Source organism: Dendrobates tinctorius, unplaced genomic scaffold (genome assembly GCF_039654945.1).
Source record: "Dendrobates tinctorius isolate UK_male_01 unplaced genomic scaffold, ASM3965494v1 ptg000103l, whole genome shotgun sequence".
NCBI lineage: Eukaryota > Metazoa > Chordata > Amphibia > Anura > Dendrobatidae > Dendrobates > Dendrobates tinctorius.
The window spans coordinates 18266630-18292933 of record NW_027361771.1 but is presented as its reverse complement, the minus strand read 5'-3'; the positions used below and the strand labels follow the sequence as shown (position 1 = coordinate 18292933).

The 26304-nt window shown below is 42.7% G+C and overlaps 1 protein-coding gene and 1 pseudogene across 2 annotated transcripts in view; both read left to right on the top strand.

The window, feature by feature from the left end:
* The window catches only part of PCTP (phosphatidylcholine transfer protein), a 115839-nt gene that overhangs the window by 18146 nt on the left and 71389 nt on the right, over nucleotides 1-26304 (top strand). The gene's annotated exons all lie outside the window — the stretch shown is intronic.
* On the top strand, nucleotides 21825-23101 carry LOC141099970 (uncharacterized protein C6orf62 homolog pseudogene; annotated as a pseudogene).

Below are 26304 nucleotides of genomic sequence, written 5' to 3'. Positions count from 1 at the left end.
CTAACTGGAATAAGCAGCTTTCCTGCTGGTGATCCGATATATGGTGTAGATTTCAGGTTCCACTCATCTATGGGATATCCTGCTTAGAAAAGACTGATGTTCTTACAGTCTGTATCAATGTGATCTGTGGATTTATAGTTGTGTCCTCTCGTACGTGTCCTAGGACAATATAATGAGTACAGAATAACTCAAAGCAGAATGATATAAAGGTACACTCCCTGACAGAAGTTATGTCGCTTAGCCATGTTATGTAAATAAAAGCTTATAACCTGACGTTAAATTCATCCATTGGTTGTATAAATTATTCTTTTGAAAGCTGAAACCCTCCGAAATGTGGTTTAGGTTAAGAAAATAAATTGCCGTCAATGCAGAAATATCGATCATTTAATGGACACAGAATGGTCAGATTTTGGCAAGACAAAAGTTTTGTCGTCTGGTCATATAATGCACCCAATCCTAATTTACAGCCTCATCTGTGCTCAGTAAATGATCGGTTAATTAGTGGGTGTGTATAAAAAGAAACCAGCACCCCAGATCTTCACTTGAGCTGCAACTTTAGCTCTGACTACATGCCAAAAATCCACCCTGCGATCAAAGCCTGGATTATCATGAGGCTGAAGACCAGATCCACTGCAGAGGTGGCTGGCACCTTTAATGGGTCTCAGCGTCAAGTACAAAGAATTAAAAAAAGATTTGAAGAGACTGGAGATGTGTTTGACAAGCCCAGGTCCAGGAGACCCCGTAAGACAACTGCTCAGGAGGAACGTTTGTTGGTTAGAACATCCAAAGCAAGCCCCTCTTCCACTGCAGCAGAGCTCCATGGCCTCCATGGTCGAATCAGTGCTCAGAAGCCAGCACTAAAAAAAAGGCAAATAAAAAACCGTGTGGCATTTGCAAAGTCCCACAGCCGGCTAAACAGATGAACGCTGGAAAAGTGGCAGAAGGTGGATTTCTCTGATGAATCTTCAGTAGAATTACACCACAGATGCTGGAAATACTGCAGGAGACCTACTGGAGCCCGTATGGATTCAAAATACACCCAGAAAACAGTTACATTTGGTGATGGAAAGATCATGGTCTGGGGTTACATTCAGTATGGGGATGTGCGAAACATTTGCAAGGTGGATGGTAATATCAATAGCCTAAAATATCAAGAAGTATTAGCTACCTCTTATATTCCAAATCATAAAAGGGGTCAAATTCTGCAGCAGGATGGTGCTCCATCTCATACATCCATCTCTACAACAAAGTTCCTCCAGGCAAAAAAGATCAAGGTGCTCAAGGACTGGCCAGCCCAGTCACCAGACATGAACATCATTGAGCATGTTTGGGGAGGATGAAAGAGGAACCTTGGAAGACAAAACCAAAGAATCTAGATGAACTCTGGGAGGCATGTAAGACTGCATTCTTTGCTATTCCTGACTTCATTAATAAATTGTATGAACCATTGTTAAACCGCATGGATGCAGTCCTTCAAGATCATGGAAGCCTCACAAAATCTTAAATATGACTCTAATAGCACCACAACTTAATTCACCAATGTTATGCAACATATTTGTATTTTAAATTAGTGATTTGTTTGAATATCACATTACTTTCTGTGGCCAACAAAACTTTTGTCTTGCCAAAATCTGACCATTCTGTGTCCATTAAATGATCAATATTTCTGCATTGATGGCAATTTATTTTCTTAACCTAAACCACATTTCGGAGGGTTTCAGCTTTCAAAAGAATAATTTATACAACCAATGGATGAACGTAACGTCAGGTTATAAGCTTTTATTTACATAACATGGATAAGCGACATAACTTCTGTCAGGGAGTGTATGGAGAATTTGTGGAGTCTGACGATTATTGAAGATGTCAAATGCCAAAAATTATTAAAGCGAACCTGTCACCAGATTTGGCCGATACGAGTTACGGCCACTGCCTTTCAGGGCTTATCTACAGCACTCTATAATGCTGTAGGTAAGCCCGATCTGACCTGCAAGAGAAGAAAATTAACTTTTATTATACTCACCCGGGGGGTGGTTTGGTCCAATGGGTGTCACAGGTTCTGGTCCGACACCTCCCATCTTCTTGCGATACCGCCCTCCTGCTTGATTCATGGCTCCCCGGCATCATGCTCCTGCGCAGGCGTACTTATTTGCCCTGTTGAGGTTACGTATCTCAATAATGTACATTGGATTAGACCAGGGCTGGGAAATTAATTGTCCCGAGGGGCCATATGAAAGACTGACTGTTGTGGAGAGTCGAACCAATTTGCTGATTTTAATCATGTTCAATATTTATATTATCATATTAATTATAATTATTCAATATGAATTGTATAATTTAATATTGAGCAGAATTATGTATTCTGACACCCCCTATATGTTACTGTATGAGCCCACACACACCCCCTATGTACAGTCTGAGTCCACAAGGTCCACCTATATACTGTATGAGCCCCCCATAGCCTTCCTATATTCAGTATGACCCCTTATACAATCCCCCTATATATAGTATGAGTCCACACATATCCCCCTGTATATACAGTATGATCCCCATATAGCCTCTTTATTTACAGTATGAATTCCCACATAGCCCTCTTATACACAGTATGCTCCCCCATAGTCCCCAAATATATAGTATTAGCTACCACAGCCTCCCTTTTTACAGTATGAGCCACCTTTACCCAGTATGAGTCCCCACATGATCCCTCAATATACAGTATGTGCCCCTACACATTCTCATTTAGAAAAATAAAAAAACACATACTCACCTTTCTCTGGGACCCTGGCATTCTTAGTCCAGTCTTTGCTGTGTGCACTGACACTTCGCACAGATGATGTGATGCTGTGACATAAATTGTGACTGCTGTCTCAGTCACATATGCTTAATGGTGGAAAGAGGAGCCAGTGGTTCACTCTTCCACCATTGTATTCACCGCTCTCAGAGAGCAGTGAATTCTGGACGCCGGGTGGGTGATGGCAACTGGATGGGTCAGTCCGTAGACCACTGTTTTCAGCACTTCAGTGTTGGTCTACAGGTCGGACTGGAACAACCTGAGCTGAGGGCTGGATGTGGCCTGCGGGGAACATTTTGCACAGGTCTCAATTAGTGATGAGTGAGTATACTCGTTGATCGGGTTTTCCTGAGCATGTTCGGGTGTCCTCCGAGTATTTTGGCGTGCTCGGAGATTTAGTTTTTGTCGCCTCAGCTGCATGATTTGTGACTGCTAGACAGCCTGAATACATGTGAAGAATGCCTGTTTGTTAGGGAATTCCCACATGTATTCAGGCTGTCTAGCAGCCGTAAATCCTGTAGCTGGGGCAACATAAACCAAATCTCCCGAGTACATCCAAATACTCGGACAACACCCGAGCTTGCTCCGAAAAACCCGAGCAACGAGTATACTCGCTCATCACTAGTCTCAATTAGACTAGTTGGTCACTTGTAATCTGATGACAGATTTTAACATACAGGACCCTAAATAAAATCTGGAGATTTGCACTGCCAGATGGGGCAGCTGCTTATCCCCCTTCTCTCTAAGAGGTTAAACATGCATACTTGAACACCCCGATTTCACGTTAGTTATCAGTGCACAGGAAAAGGAAGCTCTGTATTATGTTTGCATATACTTTAGGGTATCACCTCAATCTTTAGGTCCATACAACCCCTTTGACTGAAGGAAGTCGACATATTTTAAGAAAAATACAACTACCAAATAAGCAAAAAAATCTGAAAATTAAGTGATATATTTCGAATAATGAAGCCCTGGCTTGGAGTTTCGCATTAACAGTGTCATCCGCTATGTAGCATTTCAATGATCCTTAACCCCTTCCTGACATGAGACGTACTATCCCGTCCACGGTACCCGGGCCCGTATGACCGGGGACGGGATAGTACGTCTACCGCGATCAGCGGCGCCCACGTGGTGAGCGCCGCTGATCGCGGCCGGGTGTCAGCTGATTATCACAGCTGACACCCGGCACTACGTGTCAGGGGCGGTCACGGACCGCCCCCGACACGTTAACCCCTTGCACACCGCGATCAAACATGATCGCGGTGTACCGGGGGTTAAAGGGAAGCATCGGCAGGGAGGGGGCTCCCTCCGTGCTTCCCTGAGCCCCCCACGGCAGCGCAATGTGCAGCGCTGCTGCGGGGGGCTCCTTTCCTCCAGGCCCCCGAATCCAAGATGGCGACGGGGGCCTTCGGGGGCCTGGGGAAGCTGGCTTCCTCAGTGCCTGCAAAGCGCAGGCATGAGGAAGCCTTGTGCACTGCCTGTGACAGATTGCTGATCTGTCACAGTGATCTGTGATGTGACAGATCAGCGATCTGTCACAGGACAGTGATGTCCCACCTGGGACTATGTAATAAAGTAAAAAAAAAATTAAAAAAAAGTGTAAAAATAAATTTAAAAAAATCGCCAAATAAATTAGTAAAAAAAAAAAAAAATATTCCCCAATAAATTCATTTTTTGAAAATAATAAAAAAAAAAAACAATAAAAGTACACATATTAGGTATCGCCGCGTCCGTAACGACCTGCCCTATAAAACTGTCCCATTAGTTAACCCCTTTAGCGAACCCCTTAAAAAATAAAAATAAAAAACGAAGCAAAAAATAATGATTTATTATCATACCGCCAAACAAAAAGTGCAATAACGCGCGATCAAAAAGACGCATATAAATATCCATGGTACCGCTGAAAACGTCATCTTGTCCCGCAAAAAACAAGCCACCACACAGCATCATCAGCGAAAAAATAAAAAAGTTATAACTCGCAGAATAAAGCGATGCAAAAATAATTATTTTTTATATAAAATAGTTTTCATTGCATAAAACCGACAAAAACATAAAAAAACGACCTAAATGAGGTATCGCTGTAACCGTACTGACCCGAAGAATAAAACCGCTTTATCAATTTTACCGCACGCGGAACGGTGTAAACGCACCCCCCCCAAAAGAAATTCATGAAACGCTGGTTTTTGTTCATTCTGCGTCCCAAAAATCGGAATAAAAAGCGATCAAAAAATTTCACGTGCCCGAAAATGGTACCAATAAAAACGTCAACTCGTCCCGCAAAAAATAAGACCTCACATGACTCGGTGGGTCAAAATAAGGAAAAATTATAGCTCTCAATATGTGGTGATGCAAAAAAATTTTTTACAATAAAAAGCGTCTTTTAGCGTGCGACAGCCGCCAAACATAAAAACCGCCATAAATAGTAAATCAAACCCCCCGTTATCACCCCCTTAGTTAGGGAAAAATAATAAAATAAAAAAAATGTATTTATTTCCATTTTTCCATTAGGGTTAGGGCTAGGGTTAGGGCTAGGGGTGTGTTGGGGTAGGGTTAGGGCTAGGGTTAGGGCTAGGGTTAGGGCTAGGGTTAGGGGCGTGTTGGGGTTCGGGTTGGAGTTAGAATTGGGGGTTTCCACTGTTTGGGCACATCAGGGGCTCTCCAAATGCAACATGGCGTCTGATCTCAATTCCAGCCAATTCTGAGTTGAAAAAGTCAAATGGTGCTCCTTCCCTTCCAAGCTCTGCTATGCGCCCAAACAGTGTTTTACCCCCACATGTAGGGTAGCAGCCTACTCAGGACAAATTGCAAAACAATTTTTGGGGTCCAATTTCTCCTGTTACCCTTAGGAAAATAAAAAATTGGGGGCAAAAATATCATTTTTGTGGAAAAAAATGATTTTTTTATTTTCACATCCGAGTGTTATAAACTTCTGTGAAGCACTTGGGGGTTCAAAGTGCTCACCACACATCTAGATAAGTTCCGTGGGGGGTCTAGTGTCCAAAATGGGGTCACTTGTGGGGAGTTTCAATAGTTTAGGTACATCAGGGGCTCTCCAAACGCACATGACACCCGCAGACCATTCCATCAAAGTCTGCATTCCAAAACGTCACTGCTTCCCTTCCGAGCCCCGACGTGTGTCCATACAGTAGTTTTCTCCCACATATGGGGTGTCAGCGTACTCAGGACAAATTGGACAACAACTTTTGGGGTCCAATTTCTCCTGGTACCCTTGGGAAAATAAAAAAATGGTGACTAAAAGATCATGTTTGTGGAAAAAATACGAATTTTTTATTTTCACGCCCGGGCGTTGTAAACTTCTGTGAAGCACTGGGGGGTCAAAGTGCTCACCTCACATATAGATAAGTTCCTTAGGGGGTCTAGTTTACAAAATGGTGTCATTTGTGGGGGGTTTCCACTGTTTAGGTACATTAGGGGCTCTCCAAAGGCAACATGACACCCGCAGACCATTCCATCAAAGTCTGCATTCCAAAACGTCACTACTTCCCTTCCGAGCCCCGACGTGTGCCCATACAGTAGTTTTCTCCCACATATGGGGTAGCAGCGTACTCAGGACAAATTGGACAACAACTTTTGTGGTCCAATTTCTCCTGGTACCCTTGGGAAAATAAAAAAATGGTGACTAAAAGATCATGTTTGTGGAAAAAATACGAATTTTTTATTTTCACGCCCGGGCGTTGTAAACTTCTGTGAAGCACTGGGGGGTCAAAGTGCTCACCACACATCTAGATAAGTTCCTTGGGGGGTCTAGTTTACAAAATGGTGTCATTTGTGGGGGGTTTCCACTGTTTAGGTACATTAGGGGCTCTCCAAAGGCAACATGACACCCGCAGACCATTCCATCAAAGTCTGCATTCCAAAACGTCACTACTTCCCTTCCGAGCCCCGACGTGTGCCCATACAGTAGTTTTCTCCCACATATGGGGTAGCAGCGTACTCAGGACAAATTGGACAACAACTTTTGGGGTCCAATTTCTCCTGGTACCCTTGGGAAAATAAAAAAATGGTGACTAAAAGATCATGTTTGTGGAAAAAATACGAATTTTTTATTTTCACGCCCGGGCGTTGTAAACTTCTGTGAAGCACTGGGGGGTCAAAGTGCTCACCACACATCTAGATAAGTTCCTTTGGGGGTCTAGTTTACAAAATGGTGTCATTTGTGGGGGGTTTCCACTGTTTAGGTACATTAGGGGCTCTCCAAAGGCAACATGACACCCGCAGACCATTCCATCAAAGTCTGCATTCCAAAACGTCACTACTTCCCTTCCGAGCCCCGACGTGTGCCCATACAGTAGTTTTCTCCCACATATGGGGTAGCAGCGTACTCAGGACAAATTGGACAACAACTTTTGGGGTCCAATTTCTCCTGGTACCCTTGGGAAAATAAAAAAATGGTGACTAAAAGATCATGTTTGTGGAAAAAATACGAATTTTTTATTTTCACGCCCGGGCGTTGTAAACTTCTGTGAAGCACTGGGGGGGTCAAAGTGCTCACCACACATCTAGATAAGTTCCTTGGGGGGTCTAGTTTACAAAATGGTGTCATTTGTGGGGGGTTTCCACTGTTTAGGTACATTAGGGGCTCTCCAAAGGCAACATGACACCCGCAGACCATTCCATCAAAGTCTGCATTCCAAAACGTCACTACTTCCCTTCCGAGCCCCGACGTGTGCCCATACAGTAGTTTTCTCCCACATATGGGGTATCAGCATACTCAGGACAAATTGGACAACAACTTTTGGGGTCCAATTTCTCCTGGTACCCTTGGGAAAATAAAAAAATGGTGACTAAAAGATCATGTTTGTGGAAAAAATACGAATTTTTTATTTTCACGCCCGGGCGTTGTAAACTTCTGTGAAGCACTGGGGGGGTCAAAGTGCTCACCACACATCTAGATAAGTTCCTTAGGGGGTCTAGTTTCCAAAATGGTGTCATTTGTGTGGGGGTTCCACTGTTTTGGTACATCAGGAGTTTTCCAAACGCGACATGGTGTCCGATCTCAATTCCAGCCAAAAACGTCAAATGGCGCTGCTTCCCTTCCGAGCTCTGCCATGCGCCCAAATAGTGGTTTACCCCCACATGTGGGGTATCAGCGTACTCAGGACAAATTGCACAATAACTTTTAGGGTCCTGTTACCCTTGGAAAAATAAGAATTGAGGGTGAAAAGATCATTTTTGTGGAAAAAATATGATTTTTTAATTGTATGGCTTTATGTTATAAACTTCTGTGAAGCCCATGGGGGTTCAAAGTTCTCACCACACATCTAGATGAGTTCCTTAGGGGGTCTATTTTCCAAAATGGTGTCATTTGTGGGGGGTTTCCACTGTTTTGGTACATCAGGGGTTTTCCAAACGCGACATGGTGTCCGATCTCAATTCCAGCCAAAAACGTCAAATGGCGCTGCTTCCCTTCCGAGCTCTGCCATGCGCCCAAATAGTGGTTTACCCCCACATGTGGGGTATCAGCGTACTCAGGACAAATTGCACAATAACTTTTAGGGTCCTGCTACCCTTGGGAAAATAAAAATTGGGGTGAAAAGATCATTTTTGTGGAAAAAATATGATTTTTTAATTGTACCGCTGTACGTTATAAACTTCTGTAAAGCCCTTGTGGGTTCAAAGTTCTCACCACATATCTAGATAAGTTCCTTGGGGGGTCTAGTTTCCAAAATGGGGTCACTTGTAGGGGGTTTCCACTGTTTAGGTACATCAGGGACTCTCCAAACGTGACATGGCGTCCAATCTGAATTCCAGCCAATTTTGCATTGAAAAAGTCAAACGGCGCTCCTTCCATTCTGAGCTCTGCCATGCGCCGAAACAGTCATTCCCCCCCACATATCAGGTATCTGCGTACTCAGGACAAATTGCACAATAACTTTTGCAGTTCAATTTCTCCTGTTACCCTTGGTAAAATAAAAAAAATTGAACCTGAAGTATTTTTTTTATGAAAAAAAGTTAGATGTTCATTTTTTTTTAAATATTCAAAAAAATTCCTGTGACGCACCTAAAGGGTTAATAAACTTCTTGAATGTGGTTTTGAGCACCTTAAGGGGTGCAGTTTTTAGAATGGTGTCACTTTTGGGTATTTTCTATCATATAGACCCCTCAAAGTGGCTTCAAATGTGATGTGGTCCTAAAAATAAAATGGTGTTGTAAAAATGAGAAATCGCTGGTCAACTTTTAACCCTTATAACTTCCTAACAAAAAAAAATTTTGGTTCCAAAATTGTGCTGATGTAAAGTAAACATGTGGGAAATGTTAGTTATCAAGTTTTTTGTGTGCCGTATCTCTGTGATTTAAGGGCATAAAAATTCAAAGTTGGAAAATTGCGAAATTTTCAAAATTTTCGCCAAATTTCCGTTTTTCTCACAAATAAACGCAAGTTATTTGAACGAAATGTTACCACAAACATGAAGTACAATATGTCACAAGAAAACAGTGTCAGAATCACCGGTATCCATGGAAGCGTTCGAGAGTTATGACCTCATAAAGGTACAGTGGTCAGAATTGTAAAAATTGGCCCGGTCATGAACGTGCAAACCACCCTTGGGGGTGAAGGGGTTAAAGCCTCATTAGAATGATACTGACAGTCTGTAATATCAAAGGATGAAGTTCAGGTTAGGGAAGCAGAACCTCTTGACTTTTGCTGTGTCGATGTCCTATTTCTTGGGCTGTTCTTTCCTTTGAGGAACAAATATAGAGAATGCAAACATTCAGGTCATCCTAGTTCGTGTGAAAGGGAAATGGGAGGGAAAGTAATGATTCATTATAACTCCTCAAAATCATAGCCATGACTCGACTTGCATCATATAGATCTTAGAACTACTCTTAAGATCTTTAGTAACCCATTTCCATGATAGATACGTAATGCAAAAAATAATTATTGTTGAATTCTGGAAAGTGGTGTCAAATATAGCTTCATAAATGAATAGAGATATACTGTTGTGTAGACTTTTAGTATGAAATAGTTAATTATGGCAACTATATTCAGTTTGTTCAGCACTCTATGTTGAGTTGAACCTTTACTTTAGAGCTTTATGATGGGTTCACCAGGCAGCAGGAAATATTGAGTTCCTGCTGACGTAAGCACCAGGGAGTAGAGAAGCTAATAGTCACTCTTTCCTGACTGAAACATTGAGCCGTAATGTTTTTCTAGATCTGTAATTTTGCATTTCTCATACTAATGTACGTTACAGGCCATTAAGGTGGTTTATGCTACTGAGATGAAATGAACTTTATTCCTCCCTGGAGCCTCCAGCTTTCAGTCATAGAGGTGAAGAGTCTACTGTCATAACTCAGTGCACCTCGGCACTTTGATTGACCGATCTCTGCACAGATGCACTACAGAGCAAGCTGCAAATCAAACTGACAGGGTATGATTTCAGCCGCCATTCACTGTGTACTGAGAGTACTGTAACCTCTAACTGAAAGCTGGTGGGTCCTGGGAGGCATAAAGTTCATTTCCTCTTGGTTAGCTGTGCTTTCATTAAGGCAGCTGGACAACATTGGAACACTATTAGACTGCAGATTGACCCTATATTTGTGGGTTAACAGCATTTGGGTTCCCTTTTTAAACACTTTTTTGTATTTTTTAGGGTTAATTTTTATTTTCACCCTTTATGGGACATTATTTTTTCAAAATAATATACATAAGGCATAACACCATTTATTGTTACTATATGATTTATATTCTGCATTTACACAAGTTTTCACTCTACAAACTGTTTCTTTGTTATACTATCCTCTGTGATCTAATGAAAGGAGACTAACTGGTATGATGTCCCCCTTATACACAGTGCACGTAAAAAAGAGGAGCACTGCCTGGTAGACAATATATAGCAACTAGGAAGGTATTATACAGTAGTATTGAGCTGAGCGGATGTGAATCCAGCATTTTACTGAAACATAAGTTATTGGCAGCTGCAGCACAAGTCTGTGTGTCTCACTATGCTGAGTACTCCTCTCTCCGCCTCTCCAGAGAGGATAAAACAAGTTGATAACTAAATGTGCTTGTAGTCTATCTTGCTTTGATCACGAAACATTCGAGTTGTTTTTTTTTCTGAGTGGAAGTTGATTCTGGAGGTTGGGGGCTGGCAAAGGTTTGTAAGTAGCTTCTAAGACGCAGATTTCATTGAAAAGATATATTACAACATTTTCTTAAACTATTAATTTATGCTAATTTTAATTGTACGATAGTGCCCATTTAACAATTTTTTTGCTCAATATGTACACTGGCATGTATATTTGATAGTTCATTAAATTACAAGTAAAAAAAAACGCAGGCATGTGTTAGACTCTATTTCTAGATATTTCTTTATTATGCTCAAGCCATCACAATTATCCATTTATTTCTGGTAATCTTACATTCGATCTAGCAGGAACATGATAATGGAAGCCTCCTCTGAAATTTTTGACTTACAGATTCAACTTGAATGGACGATTTTGATCTGCAAATGAGATTCCAAAACCAAAAAAAAGCAGGTTTTTTTTTTTTAGCCTGTACATGTTCTATCTGTGAAAACCATGAGATGAAAACGTACATGAAAAACAGTCATGTGAAGTGTGGCTATCCTTGGAGAAGCCATTTTTTTTTTTTTTCATGGATGACACACATGTTAAAATTAAAGAGGTTGCCCGCTACTAGGAAAACTACTTCTGGATCAAAATGTTTAGCCCCCATAAAATAATAAAGCCTATACTCCCCTCCTGTGCCGGCGCTGTTCCCCGAGGCTCTTATGCAGTTGTGACACGAGACACCGACACCTAATGAGAGCTGGTGTCACTGTCCTCTCCTTCGGACACATCGAACATGATGTAGAAGTCCAGTCTGCAGCTGGTCTCGGACTTCCTCTTCCTGCTCAATTCGACAGGAGGCAGAGACAGTGACGCTAACACTGATTGGGCATCGGTGTCATGTGTCACATTACCGCTCGAGCTCCACGGGGAGAGCCAGTGCCGACACTGCGGGAACGGCGCCGGCATGGGAGGTGAGTATAGGCTTTATAATTTTATCAATGCCAAGTGAGGGGTGTGACAAGAAGTTGTCCAAGTAGTGGACAACTTCTTTAATGAAAACCAAAACCGTGTTTTACATCTAAGAAAAAATCATTGACGCGTGAATTCGCCCTTAATTGTACTCTATTCAATAAAAGAAAAGGTAAGTACAATAACTGATGTTTTTTTTCCAGAAGATTCAACCATCACATGGATGAGGAAAAAAAAATACATATGCCATGAGTGGATGGATTTAACAAAAAGCAGTAATTGTAGCTTCTATAAATGTCTGTACTAAATCTTCTTATGTACGTCAGTACATTCCTGAAAACCTCTGAAAAAAGCTGCTGGGGGCCTGGAATTCTGTTACTGCTGTAAGAAAAACAACATCCAGGTAGAACAGCTGTAGACTGAAAAACAGAATGAAGAATACATTCATAAATAGAAAATATCCAGAAACAAAGGAGAAAGGCCAATGCATAGTCATGAGCACACCCAATTAAATACAGAAAATATACATGTCTTTATTAAACACAATTAAACATACACAATGAAAACATTTAAAAAGCACATACCAAACAGCAATTAGACACCCTTGAGTCTAAAATAGACAAAAAGGCATGGGAAGTACATGATATGGGCTGCCAGTGTATTTATTGAGTAGACAGTGGTAACCCTAAATTATATAACTCCATGCAGATATCCAAAACAGTAGGAACCTAGATACTCCACAATACCCAATACTTGTATATAGTGACACACCGCGATTGTTAAAATAGTGAACCACCCTCATGTAAAATAGAGACTGGAAACTGCAGAGTACAGACAATTATCCCATAAACTTGTCCAAACGGACTACCCCATATAAATGGTATGCCGGTAGAGTATGCAAATGCAGGAGCACAAATGAGTACACATAAATTATGTGCAAAAAGCAAGACGAGGGTGCATGGTATATATATATATATATATATATATATATACAGGAAGGGAGAGTGAGCAGGAGCAATCTAGCATGTCAGAAGTCCACATGAGTGAGTGAAAATCATATGTGCCCAAAACAACCATAACTCACATATGTGCAAGTGAGCGAAAATAGACCATGACAAGCTGTTAGCAAAAAGAGGAACAGGGATGTGAGGAAGAACCCCACACGTATCACTGTGATAGCAGCTTCGTCATGGAAGAAAATATCCATCTTTTTATCTGGAAAATTCATTCTGAAACCGTGACGTAAGATTTAAAGGAAATCTGTCTTGTGGAAAACAATATTAATATGCAGATACAGTGGGGCAAAAAAGTATTTAGTCAGTCAGCAATAGTGCAAGTTCCACCACTTAAAAAGATGAGAGGCGTCTGTAATTTACATCATAGGTAGACCTCAACTATGGGAGACAAACTGAGAAAAAAAAAATCCAGAAAATCACATTGTCTGTTTTTTTTTCATTTTATTTGCATATTGTGGTGGAAAATAAGTATTTGGTCAGAAACAAAATTTCATCTCAATACTTTGTGATATATCCTTTGTTGGCAATGACAGAGGTCAAACGTTTTCTGTAAGTCTTCACAAGGTTGCCACACACTGTTGTTGGTATGTTGGCCCATTCCTCCATGCAGATCTCCTCTAGATCAGTGATGTTTTTGGCTTTTCGCTTGGCAACACGGACTTTCAACTCCCTCCAAAGGTTTTCTATAGGGTTGAGATCTGGAGACTGGCTAGGCCACTCCAGGACCTTGAAATGCTTCTTACGAAGCCACTCCTTCGTTGCCCTGGCGGTGTGCTTTGGATCATTGTCATGTTGAAAGACCCAGCCACGTTTCATATTCAATGCCCTTGCTGATGGAAGGAGGTTTGCACTCAAAATCTCACGATACATGGCCCCATTCATTCTTTCATGTACCCGGATCAGTCGTCCTGGCCCCTTTGCAGAGAAACAGCCCCAAAGCATGATGTTTCCACCACCATGCTTTACAGTAGGTATGGTGTTTGGATGCAACTCAGTATTCTTTTTCCTCCAAACACGACAAGTTGTGTTTCTACCAAACAGTTCCAGTTTGGTTTCATCAGACCATACGACATTCTCCCAAAACTCCTCTGGATCATCCAAATGCTTTCTAGCAAACTTCAGACGGGCCCGGACATGTACAGGCTTAAGCAGTGGGACACGTCTGGCACTGCAGGATCTGAGTCCATGGTGGCGTAGTGTGTTACTTATGGTAGGCCTTGTTACATTGGTCCCAGCTCTCTGCAGTTCATTCACTAGGTCCCCCCGCGTGGTTCTGGGATTTTTGCTCACCGTTCTTGTGATCATTCTGACCCCACGGGGTGGGATTTTGCGTGGAGCACCAGATCGAGGGAGGTTATCAGTGGTCTTGTATGTCATTTTCTAATTATTTCTCCCACAGTTGATTTCTTCACTCCAAGCTGGTTGGCTATTGCAGATTCAGTCTTCCCAGCCTGGTGCAGGGCTACAATTTTGTTTCTGGTGTCCTTTGACAGCTCTTTGGTCTTCACCATAGTGGAGTTTGGAGTCAGACTGTTTGAGGGTGTGCACAGGTGTCTTTTTATACTGATAACAAGTTTAAACAGGTGCCATTACTACAGGTAATGAGTGGAGGAAAGAGGAGACTCTTAAAGAAGAAGTTACAGGTCTGTAAGAGCCAGAAATCTTGATTGCTTGTTTCTGACCAAATACTTATTTTCCACCATAATATGCAAATAAAATGAAAAAAAAACAGACAATGTGATTTTCTGGATTTTTTTTTCTCAGTTTGTCTCCCATAGTTGAGGTCTACCTATGATGTAAATTACAGACGCCTCTCATCTTTTTAAGTGGTGGAACTTGCACTATTGCTGACTGACTAAATACTTTTTTGCCCCACTGTATATGGTTAATCTGCAGGTTAATAGTGTTCTAAATCTGTCCAGCCACAACACTGAAAGCCTAGCTGCAGGGTAGGAAATTATCCTTATTCTTCCCGTCATCGACAGGCTTTCAGTCAGGAAGACGCACCAGATGTGGCTTCAGTTACCGCTCAGTACATAGTGAGCAGTGACTGTAAGCACGTCCCTGCCGCTGACTGACAGCTGGCTCAGCAGTACATTAGTGCAGAGCCGGCTGTCAGTCAGTGCTGGAGCATGGTTACAGTCAGCGCTCACTATGTACTGAGCAGTGACTGTTGGTCTTGACTCCATGACTAAAAGCCGGAGAATAGTATGCAGTCGGGCCCTCAGTACAGCAGCCACACGGCTTTAGAACAATATTAACCTGCAGAGTATCCCCATATCTGCAGGTTAATAATGTTTTGGACACGACAGGTTCCCTTTAGTACCCAGTCAGTGGCCACACAGCCTCCCCTACTTGCCCTTTTTGTTCTTACTCTACTCCACCAGTCTCTGTTTTTCCCATTACATTTCCCCTTCTCTTTCCCTTGCATTTACCCCGTGATCTTGGATAAACAGGCTGCAGTAGCCACTTTCTAAACAGGTAAAACATAAAAATAAGAAAAAAAAAAAATATCAAAATCTATTGTCGTAAAATTATGGCACAAATGCTCTGCAAAGAATAAATAGACCAACCACAGTTGTAGTAAAAAAAAAATAGACCAATATGTCCAAGTATTATAGATTGTAAACTTGCGAGCAGGGCCCTCATTCCTCTTGGTATCTGTTTTGACCTATGTGATTATTGTTATGCTGTAATGTCTATTGTTTGTCCAAGTCCCCTCTATAATGTAAAGTGCTGCGGAATATGTCGGCGCTATAGAAATAAAATTATTATTATATTGATTTATTGTGGCCAAGCAAAATTTACAAAACTGAACTCAGGTTTTTAGTTAACATTTTGATCAGAATATATATGTCCACTGCCTTGACACACTGAATCTCTAAATGGGTCCCTAACCCATTAGGCATAGCGGTGGATGGCAACTAATGCTACTGTAACACCACGCCATAGCACCTATAATGCTAGACAAAGGCCCCATGGATCTGGGCCACACTACCCCACTGATACAGCACCACCGCAGCAATCGTCACCCACAGCATAAAGAGCAAGTGTGCTTCTCTAAAAAATTAAATGTTGTCTCAGATTGAGACCAAAATAGGTGGGACCCTTTTTGCAGTGTTTGTGTTTTCTAAAATACAACTAGTATTGCTCACAAAATGACCAAATTCCTCTTTTATATTCACTGTTGCTTTGTTCACTCGCACCACAGACACAGGACTCCCTTCCGTACCTGTTATGCCAACATGTCTGACCACACTAATATCAAACTAGGGAATGTAGACCACAAGCTCATCAAGCCAAGATTTGTGAACCAAATGATTTTGTGGACTACTGCCCCTCTAAATATATTTTCCTTGCATGTATAGTCAATATACAGTATTACTACGTGTATCCAAAGTCATATTAAGTTGGATCTCAGGCAAAAGACGACTCTACAACATGCTTCTTGCCTCATCCCTTCCTTTGCCCAAATAGTGTCCATCCTGTTTCACATCTGCTCTAATTGAACTCCTCAGTATACACGTGAGTGACCCATGATCCTCACCAGGCAAGGCTAGGAACCTGAAAAAACACTATAGAAAGCATAAACAAATCTTATATGCAATTAAAGAACCGTAATAACTTTTATCAACAAATTTACCTGAAAGGGAATCAGTCATCAGGATCAGCCCTCCTAAGTCGTCCATATGGGCAAGCAGGTCATTTTATTAATACTTCGATATCTGCGATCCAAAGTCTTATTACAGAGAAATCCACATTTTTCTTATTTGTAAATGAGCTTCCCATACAAACGGCTTTGGAGTGTTAATCCGTATAACAGATTCCCTTAAAGCATGGTTGGGGAACCTTTTTTCTTCCAAGAGCGTCTTGGATATTTATGCCATCCTTCACACATTAACTCCTCCCACAAGTTATGTCCTGCCACTGGTACTGGTGTGAGGACATAATCTTTCTACATGTGCATGCTCTCAGAGCAAAAACAAATTACTGGGCCGGCAGCCATCAAACACAGCTGTCGGCGAAGCTCTGCAGCCCATGGAAATCTGCCCAGGAACTGGAAAAAAGGTGGATCGCTAACTGCTGACAGCAGCCCCACAGTCCCATTTCCCCAATTGCCACTGCATCAGGGCAATCAGGAAGATCCAAGGCCAATCACCAGATTCGGTGCATCTAAAGGATTTGTCATTTCTGCTACAGCTGAGGGCTGGTCTTATTAGGCTGGAAAGGGGCCAATATCCATGGCCTTTCCCGGCCTATTAATATCATCCCCCAGCTGTCTGCTTTGTCTTAGCTGGTTATTAAAAATAGGGGATAACCAATAATAACCAACCAAGGCTAAGCAGAATGCTGGGAAATGATATTACTAGACTGGGAAGGGCCATGGTTATCCCCTTCCCAGCATAATAACACCAGCTCACAGCTGTCTGCTTTCCCTTGGCTGGTAATGAAAAATTGGGGGGACCGCATGTCTTATTTCATATTTATTTATTTTACACTGTCATGCTGGGTCATGTGGTTCACCGGCCAATCACAGCCATACCATTACTTGGGCGGAAGTGCCCACAGCCTTAAAGCTTGTTGATTGGCTGTGCTGCAGCCTTTCAGCAAGCTTCACTAAGCTGCCAAACCCGAACAGTAACTCGGACATATAGTAAGAAGTCCGTGTTTGGGGTTTAACACCACACATTAGGTGTTCGGTGCAAACCCCGAACTTTACCATTTGGGTTTGCTCATCCCTAATTAACCCACATAACGACCAGAGGTATTTTTGGTTTTACTTTTTTATTTTTTGGTCAAAATGGCCATGTGAGGGCTTGTTTTTTGCAGGACGAGTTGTACTTTTGAGCAACACCATTGATTTTACCATTTCATGTACTCGAAAACAGGGAAAAAAATTACAAGTGCGGTGAAACTGCAAAAAAAGTGCAATCCCACACTTGTTGTTTTTTTTTCACCATGTTCACTAAATGCTAAAACTGACCTGCCATTATGATTCTCCAGGTCATTACGAGTTCATAGACACCAAACATGTATAGGTTCTTTTTTATTTAAGTGGTGAAAAAAAATTCTAAATCTTTTTTTAAAAAAAAGAGTGCCATTTTCCGATATCTGTAGCGTCGCCATTTTTCATGATCTTGGGTTGGATGATTCTGAACGCAATGATACCAAATATGTGTTTCATCCAAAGAAAAACAGTTGGAAGATTGGAAGACACCACTACTAAGCTCACACCTCTGGTTGTGATGGCATACAGGAGCCGCAATTGGATAATTATCCCAAATAACCCACGGGTGCTCATTCACATGAAACAACAATGTCCATAGACCAAAACAGCAGAAACAGTTGAACGGCACTCACCGGGTAAAATTTTCAAGACTTTTTTGGGAAATTTTCAGAGGGAGAACGGGAGCCAAAAACAGGAGTGATGACGATCGTTTTGCGCACACAATGCGCTTCCACATGTCGCGTAGTAGGATGGGATTACTGGAAGGAGAAATACCTGCTAACAGGAAAACTCTTCCCAACAAACCCGCCCACAACATATGCAACCAACAAATTAAAATTACACAGACAATACCATAATGGTTAAAAACAATTACATGTACAAAACTACAAAATACATTGAACAACAAACCTTAATTCAGAGGAAAATGGACATATCAATGCATTCAATTAAACCCGCGGATAGAGATGAGTGACTTTGCCTTTTTTAGGGTCGAGTTTCATGAAACCAGACTTTCTCAAAAGTCGAGTCGAATGAAATCGGCCGACTATAGGGAAAAGTCGGAGGTCCGACTGAAACACGAAACCCAATGCAAGTCAATGGGGAAGCAAAGTCGTCAGGGAGTGGAGGACAGTAAACACACCTACAGTGCCCATTTCAATGCCAACAACATCAATTTGTATTACTTAGGCTAGTTTCACACTTGCTTTTTTTTGCAGCGCGTTTTTCCCGCAAAAAAACGCATTGAAAAAACGCATACAAAAGCATACAACTGCTGCGTTTTTTTCAAGCATTTTTATGAGCATGCATGAAAAAAACGCAGCGTTTTTATGCGTTTGTATGCGTTTTTAGTGCGTTTTTACCGCGTTTGCGTTTTTTTCCAACATTAGGTGGCCCCTCACACTAACCCAAACCATGACTTTACTAACCCTAACCCTGACCCTAACCCTAACCCTGACCCTAACCCTAACCCTTAACCAAACCATACTTAACCCAAACCCTAAACCCTAACTAACCCTAACCCTGACCCTAACCCTAACCCAGACCCTAACCCTTAACCAAACCATACTTAACCCTAACCCAAACCCTAAACCCTAACTAACCCTGACCCTAACCCTGACCCTAACCCTGACCCTAACCCTAACCCTGACCCTAACCCTGACCCTAACCCTTAACGAAACCATACTTAACCCAAACCCTAAACCCTAACTAACCCTAACCCTGACCTTAACCCTGACCCTAACCCTTAACCAAACCATACTTAACCCTAACCCCAACCCTGACCCTGACCCTAACCCTAACCCTAAACCCCCTTAACTAACCCTAACTCTAACCCAAACCCCTAAATTCCATGGTTAACAAAAAAAAACGCATGTGCAAAAAAACGCATACATGAGCATGCCAGTGCGCACGTATGCGCATCCATAGGCTATAATGGCCATTTTTAGCGCAAAACGTGCGCATACGTGCGCATGCGCTTTTTTGCAGGGCCAAAAAATGCAACATGCTGCGTCTGGAAAATACAAACGCACACCCCAAAAAAACGCAGCGCATGAAAATCGCATACATGCGCTTACCAGCGCGCAGGTATGCGCACCCATGTTAAATATAGGGGAAAAAACGCATGCGCACGTATGCGTTTTTTTACAGCGCAAAAAAAAAACGCAAATGTGAAACCAGCCTTAAGCTTGTCAACCTTAATTTACTTTATAATAATAGTTACGCATTGTAAACTGGGGGTTATTTGGCTAAAGTTGTGTGGGGGGGGTAGCGCTGGGTCCAGGTTTTCTTGTGCCCCGGGCCAAAGATTGTCAGTGCACCACTTTAACACATACCACAATTCATGATGCTCCGATACGGCACAGACATATAGGTATAGTACAATGAAAAATACTTCACTTCTTACATGACATTACTGATATCTATTTTAAATTTTACAATAGCTCAAAAAACGGACAGTATATTACTCCATACAGTATTATGGCCACCACATAGTGCACCATACAGAATAATGAGCTCCATATATTTCTCCATACAGAATAATTGGTCCCATATAATGTTCCTTCCAGTATATGATGTGCTCCACATAATGCTACAGTATATGATGGTCTCCGTGGATGATGCTCCAGTGTGTTATGGGCCCAAATAATGCTCCATATATCATGGGCCCCATTTCTAATGCTCCAGTGTATAATGGGCCCCATAGATGCTGCTCCAGTGTCTGATGTCCCCCATTTGGAATGCTCCAGTATATGATGGGCCAAATGGATGATGCTCCAGTGTCTTATGGGCCCAAATAATGCTCCATATATAATGGGCCCCATTTAGAATGCTCCAGTATATGATGGGCCCCAATGGATGATGCTCCAGTGTCTTATGGGCCCAAATAATGCTCCATATATAATGGGCCCCATTTCTAATGCTCCAGTGTATAATGGCCCCCTTAGATGCTGCTCCAGTGTCTGATCTGCCCCATTTAGAATGCTCCAGTATATCATGGGCCCCATGGATGATGCTCCAGTGTCTTATGGGCCCAAATAATGCTCCATATATAATCTGCCCCATTTAGAATGCTCCAGTATATGATGGGCCCCATGGATGTTGCTCCAGTGTCTTATGGGCCCAAATAATGCTCCATGTATAATGTGCCCCATTTAGAATGAACCCAGGCATGGTATGTGAAAAGAGCTCCATGGAGCAATCTGAAGTGTGGGCTGCCGCATCCTTCACTTTTGGTGTGGGTGAAGGACCCAAGGAAAGGGATTGCTCCTGACCAGAAGCCTGCACTGATGACTCAGTGCTTGCAATTTTTGAAACTTCAGAAGAGGAGGCGATAGAGCTGGAGGCTGTTTCAGCAATGTAAGCCAAAACCAGTTCCTGATGCTCCGACTTTAAAAGCAGTTTACCTACTCCCAGAAAAGGGAGCCTTACAGGCCTTCCGGAGCCAGACCATGACGCAGGCTCAACACCTCCTGCCTTAGCTGCTATTGGCACTACCAGCAGATGCACCACCACCACCATCAGTACCAGCTGGCCCCCAACACCCACGTCCGTGGCCTCTTCCACTATACTTACTAATTTTTGTGAAAATGGACCCAAAATACCAGCAGATAAATGGTACTGTATCAGAAGCATACAGCTCTATACAGTCTAGGGATAATTGTAAATCTCCGTATATATTTCATGAGTCATACACAGACGCTCACAGGCTCAGTATAGATTACACAATAATTTAAAAAGTTGAAAAAGGGTACAGTATCACCAGATACAAGGTATATATAGTATAGTTTAAACATTCTGAATCTCAGTATATATTTCAGGAGGCAGACACAAATGCTCTCAGGCCCAGTATGGATTAGTCAAGAATATAAAAAGCTGTAAATGGGTAATCTATCACAAGCATACAGCTGTATACAGTGTTGGTGTAATCTTAAATCTCCAAATATATTTCCGGAGTAACAGATGTTCACAGGCTCATTATGGATTACACCAGAATCTTAATAGCAAAAAAGGGTACTGTATCAGAAGCGTACAGCTGTATACAGTGTTGGGCAAATTTTAAATCTCGGTATATATTTCCGGAGTCACCCTCAGACGCTCACTCAGTCTGGATTTGAACATAATACAATATGTTGAAAAAAAGGTACTGGATAACAAGATAGAAAGTATATATATTATAGGGTGAACTGCTGTGAACACCCCACCCCCACCTGTCAGACGGAGAAATAATCTCTAGCTGTTCTTTTTTTTGCACTGTAGTAGGAGGACAAGGGGATCTGTAAGTGCAGTGACGTCATCTCTTCTCATATGATTCAATCTCGGGGCTGGCAGAGCAGTTTTCCTTTCTGTGAGCAGGGAGGCCTACCAAGCAGGATGGCTTTTGATTTTATGGTATAGGCTAGTAGCCGGTGACATCTTTGTTTTTTTTCCATTGTTGGCCCCCCACCTTAGCATTTTTTTAAGAGTTGTGTTTCTGGTTTTCCACATTTATATGATGCCTCTATTAGTTTCATCAGATGATAACCTCCTTCGTGTCATGGCTGTCTGGCCGCTCCGTTTCCTGACCCCGGTAGTATGACAGGCCTGTTGCTAGTAGTGCTGACCTGACTGAGTCATTGGACGGAGGTAGCATGGCTTGTTCCTGTTGACTTAGGTGTCTCACATGCACAAAAAAGTACCCGAAATTTAGCGATAATTTTATAAGTTTCGTAGGCCTTTGTGGCGGCATTACAAAAATAAAAAATGGGGGACCCCAACTCGCGGAAGAAGCAGGCTCTGAACAGACTGCGCTCTCAGCTAAGGAAGAAGAAAGAGTCTCTAGCTGACCAGTTCGACTTCAAGATGTACATCGCTTTTGTGTTCAAAGATAATAAAAAGAAGTCGGCTCTCTTTGAAGTGGCTGATGTTATACCAGTTATGACTAATAACTACGAAGAAAATATTCTGAAAGGCGTGCGGGATTCCAGCTATTCCTTGGAGAGTTCCCTTGAGCTTCTACAAAAGGATGTAGTACAGCTTCATGCACCTCGCTACCAGTCAATGCGCAGGGATGTAATTGGGTGTACTCAAGAGATGGACTTTATTCTTTGGCCTCAGAATGATTTAGAGAAGATTGTTTGTCTTCTGTTTTCAAGATGGAAGGGATCAGAGGAGCCCTACAGGCCTGTTTTGGCGAAGTTTGAATTTCATCATGGTGATTATGAAAAACATCTTCTGCATGTACTAAGCCGTAATGACAAGACTGGAATTGTTCTGAACAATCCTAACCAGTCAGTGTTCCTCTTCATAGACAAACAGCACTTGCAGACTCCTAAAAGCAAAGCCACAATCCTCAAGCTATGCAGCATCTGCCTCTACCTGCCACAGGAGCAGCTCACCCTATGGGCGGTTGGAACCATTGAGGATCACCTTCGCCCGTACATGCCAGAGTAAGGTTGTGACCAGTCAAACTGGGAAGATCAGTTAATTTGTTTTCTTATCCAATCTCAAGAAGAATATGGACTCATGCTCAGAACACTTGTACGTTGTGAACCGTCTTGCTGGATAATTTTGTATTTTTTTTTTTTATTTTTTTTTTTTCACTTTTGTACCTGAATTTTTTTTTCTTCTGTTCTCCCCGTGTTTGTGTGGGTTTCCTCCGGGCACTCCGGTTTCCTCCCACACTCCAAAGACATACTGATAGGGAATTTAGATTGTGAGCCCCATCGGGGACAGTGATGAAAATGTGTGAAAACAGTAAAGCGCTGCGGAATATGTTAGCGCTATATAAAAATAAAGATTATTATTATTATTATTATAGGGTACAATTTAAATCTCCGTATAACTATTCCTGTAGTCACCCTCAGACGCTCACTCAGTATGGATTTGACCGTAATACTAAATGTCGAACAAAGGTACTGTATAACAAGATAGAAGCTGTATATAGTATAGGGTAAAATTTTTATCTCCGTATATATAGAAGGAGGAAACCACACGCTCACTCAGTATGGATTATACCATAATAAAAAATTTAGAACAAACGTACTGTATCAGCAGATACCAGGTGTATCCCATCTAGGGGTAATTTTAAATTTCCGTCTATATTTCCAGAGTCAGACACAGACACTCACAAGCTCAGTATGGATTACACAAGAATATAAAAAGTAGAAAAAGGGAAATGTATTTGAAGCGTACACCAGTATACAGTGTTGGGGTACTTTTAAATCTTCGTATATATTTTAGCCTCAGTATGCTAGTCCAGACTCTCCGCTACTGGAAATTAGATGGATACAAGTACAGACGGAAAGTCGAGTATTTGCAGAAATTTGGGAATTACTAATCACGGGAAAACCTCCCTGTAGATTTCGCAGAGGCAATGCTGACCCTCAATTACTTTGTCTGTGGAGACAGCGAAAATGGTTATTTGTGAAGAAAGGATTGCTGTATCGCAGTAGCGTGGATCCCATCACTGTTATTCGTCTCCATCAAACTGTGATCACAGGGAGAGATGTAAACATGGTCCTCACTGCCTATCATGATGTGTCTGATCATTTTGGAGTGCAAAAGACAGAAGCCACAGGCCATAGGCGATTCTATTGGATTGGCATGAAAGGAAACATTGAAAAATGGTGGCAGAAATGTCACACGTCTGTGACTAGGAAAACGAAAGCTGATCATAAAGCACCACTGCATCCGATTGTGAGTTGACGTCCATTACAAATGGTAGCCATTGATCATCTGAAGGTAGAGGCCAGCAGGACAGGCCATAGCTACATCTTAACCATCATCGATCAGTTCACCAAATTTGTATTGGCCGTCCCTGTGAAGGATTTAACTGCCCAGACTACACAGTGGTGGAGCAGGGAGAGGTAAGTATTGCAACTTGCAAGTGCTGTGGCCATGAGCAAGCAGGGGGGGCCCACTCATGGGCGACGGTACTGGCACAGAGCCCCTCATAGTACGCCGGTGTGTCTGACGGCGAGTGGGCCCCCCCACCATCAGAGACACTGTATTGTACTATGAGGGGCCCTGTGCCAGTGCCGTCAGCCAAGAGTGGGCCCACCCACCTGTTCAGAGCAAAGGCACTTGCCCGGGCGCGCCAGGTGGTGACCCCAGCCCTTCGGGGGGGCAGCCCAGTTAGGGAGGTTTTAAAAATGGCATATGTTGATGTGTAGGCTGTACATTCAGCAGCTGCAGATGGAGGAATTGGACAAGTCCGAGGAAGAGGAGGACAAAAGCAAGACAATTTTCTGGCAACCTATGTGTCATCAGGGGAAGATGGGACAAAATCCTTTGAAACCCATACATGGTACATTTAATGAAGGTTAGATCATCAACATTTTGGGTCGACAGACGGGTCCTTTTTTCTGTCAGGATTGATCTAGGAGCACTGAAGACTCTTTCAGATAGCACACTAGCAGCAGGGCAAGCGAACTCCTGTAAGGCATATTGTACCAATTCAGGCCAGGTGTCCAGTTTACAGGCCCAATAGTCAAAGGGGAAAGACCTGTGAGGGAGAACATCGATATGGGAGTAGTTTGTAACCATAGTTGACAACTGCTGTCTCCTGTCACTTGCAATCGGTGTAGTATTACCAGTCGTGTGAGCGGTACATGAGAAATCAGTCCACAACATGGTCAGGAAACCCCTGTCTCCAACGCCACTTCGGCTGTGTGCACCATGAACACCTCTTCCATTTTGCCCACTACGGCTCGTGGGAGAACCAGCACCGCTGCTGTGTGCTGGGAATGCCTCAAACAAACGGTTTACCAGAGTTGCTTGTTTGTTAGCCAATATTATCTCTAGGTTCGACTGTGGCATAATGTTGTGTAATTTGCCTTTATAGCGTGGATCGAGGATGCTGGCCAACCAGTAGTCGTCATCCTTCATCATTTTGGCAATGCGGGGGTCCCTTATTAGGGTCCGCAAGACATAATCACACGTGGGCCAATGTTCCAGGTGTCAATGATGCACTGGCAGTGGTGGATGGGGGAGCACTTTCTGGCAATTCCACATCCCTCCAGTCACGCACAAACCCTGTACCTGACCTTGCCACGCCAACATTTTCTCTTGCCCCCTGAGAAGCATCCTCCTCCCCAAAATAATCATCCCCCTCATCCTCCTCCTCTTCCTCTTCTTCCTCCACCTCGTCCAGGACAGTTCCCTGACCAGACAATGGCTTATTGTCATCAAGGCTTCTCTCTTCCTCCTCCTCCTGTTCCTCCTCCGCTGCAGATGCCTGATCCTTAATGTGCGTCAAAGTTTGCATGAGCAGACACATAAGTGGGATGCTCATGCTTATGGCGTCGTCTGCGCTTACCAGCCATGTGCATTCCTCAAAACACTGAAGGACTTTACAGAGGTCTTTCAGCTTTGACCACTGCATACCCTACAACTCCATGTCTGCCCTCAAACTGCCTGCCCGTGTATCCTCCCAGAAATGCATTACAGCCTGCCTCTGTTCTCACAGCCTCTCAACCATGTGCAGGGTGGAGTTCCAGCTTGTTGCAACGTCTATGATTAGACGGTGCTTGGGGAGGTGGAGCAATCGCTGCAGCTTCTGCATACGACTTGAGTGTACGGGCGAGCAACGGATGTGCGAGAACAGTCTTCGCACCTTATGGAGCAGTGCTGTTAACTCTGGATAATTATTTAGGAAGCACTGCACCACCAGGTTCAAAGTGTGAGCCAGGTAAGGTATGTGTGTGAGTTTTGCAAGGGCTATGACTGCCACAAAATTCCTGCCGTTATCACTGACTACCTTGCCTGGCTCAAGATGTAGACTGCCCAGC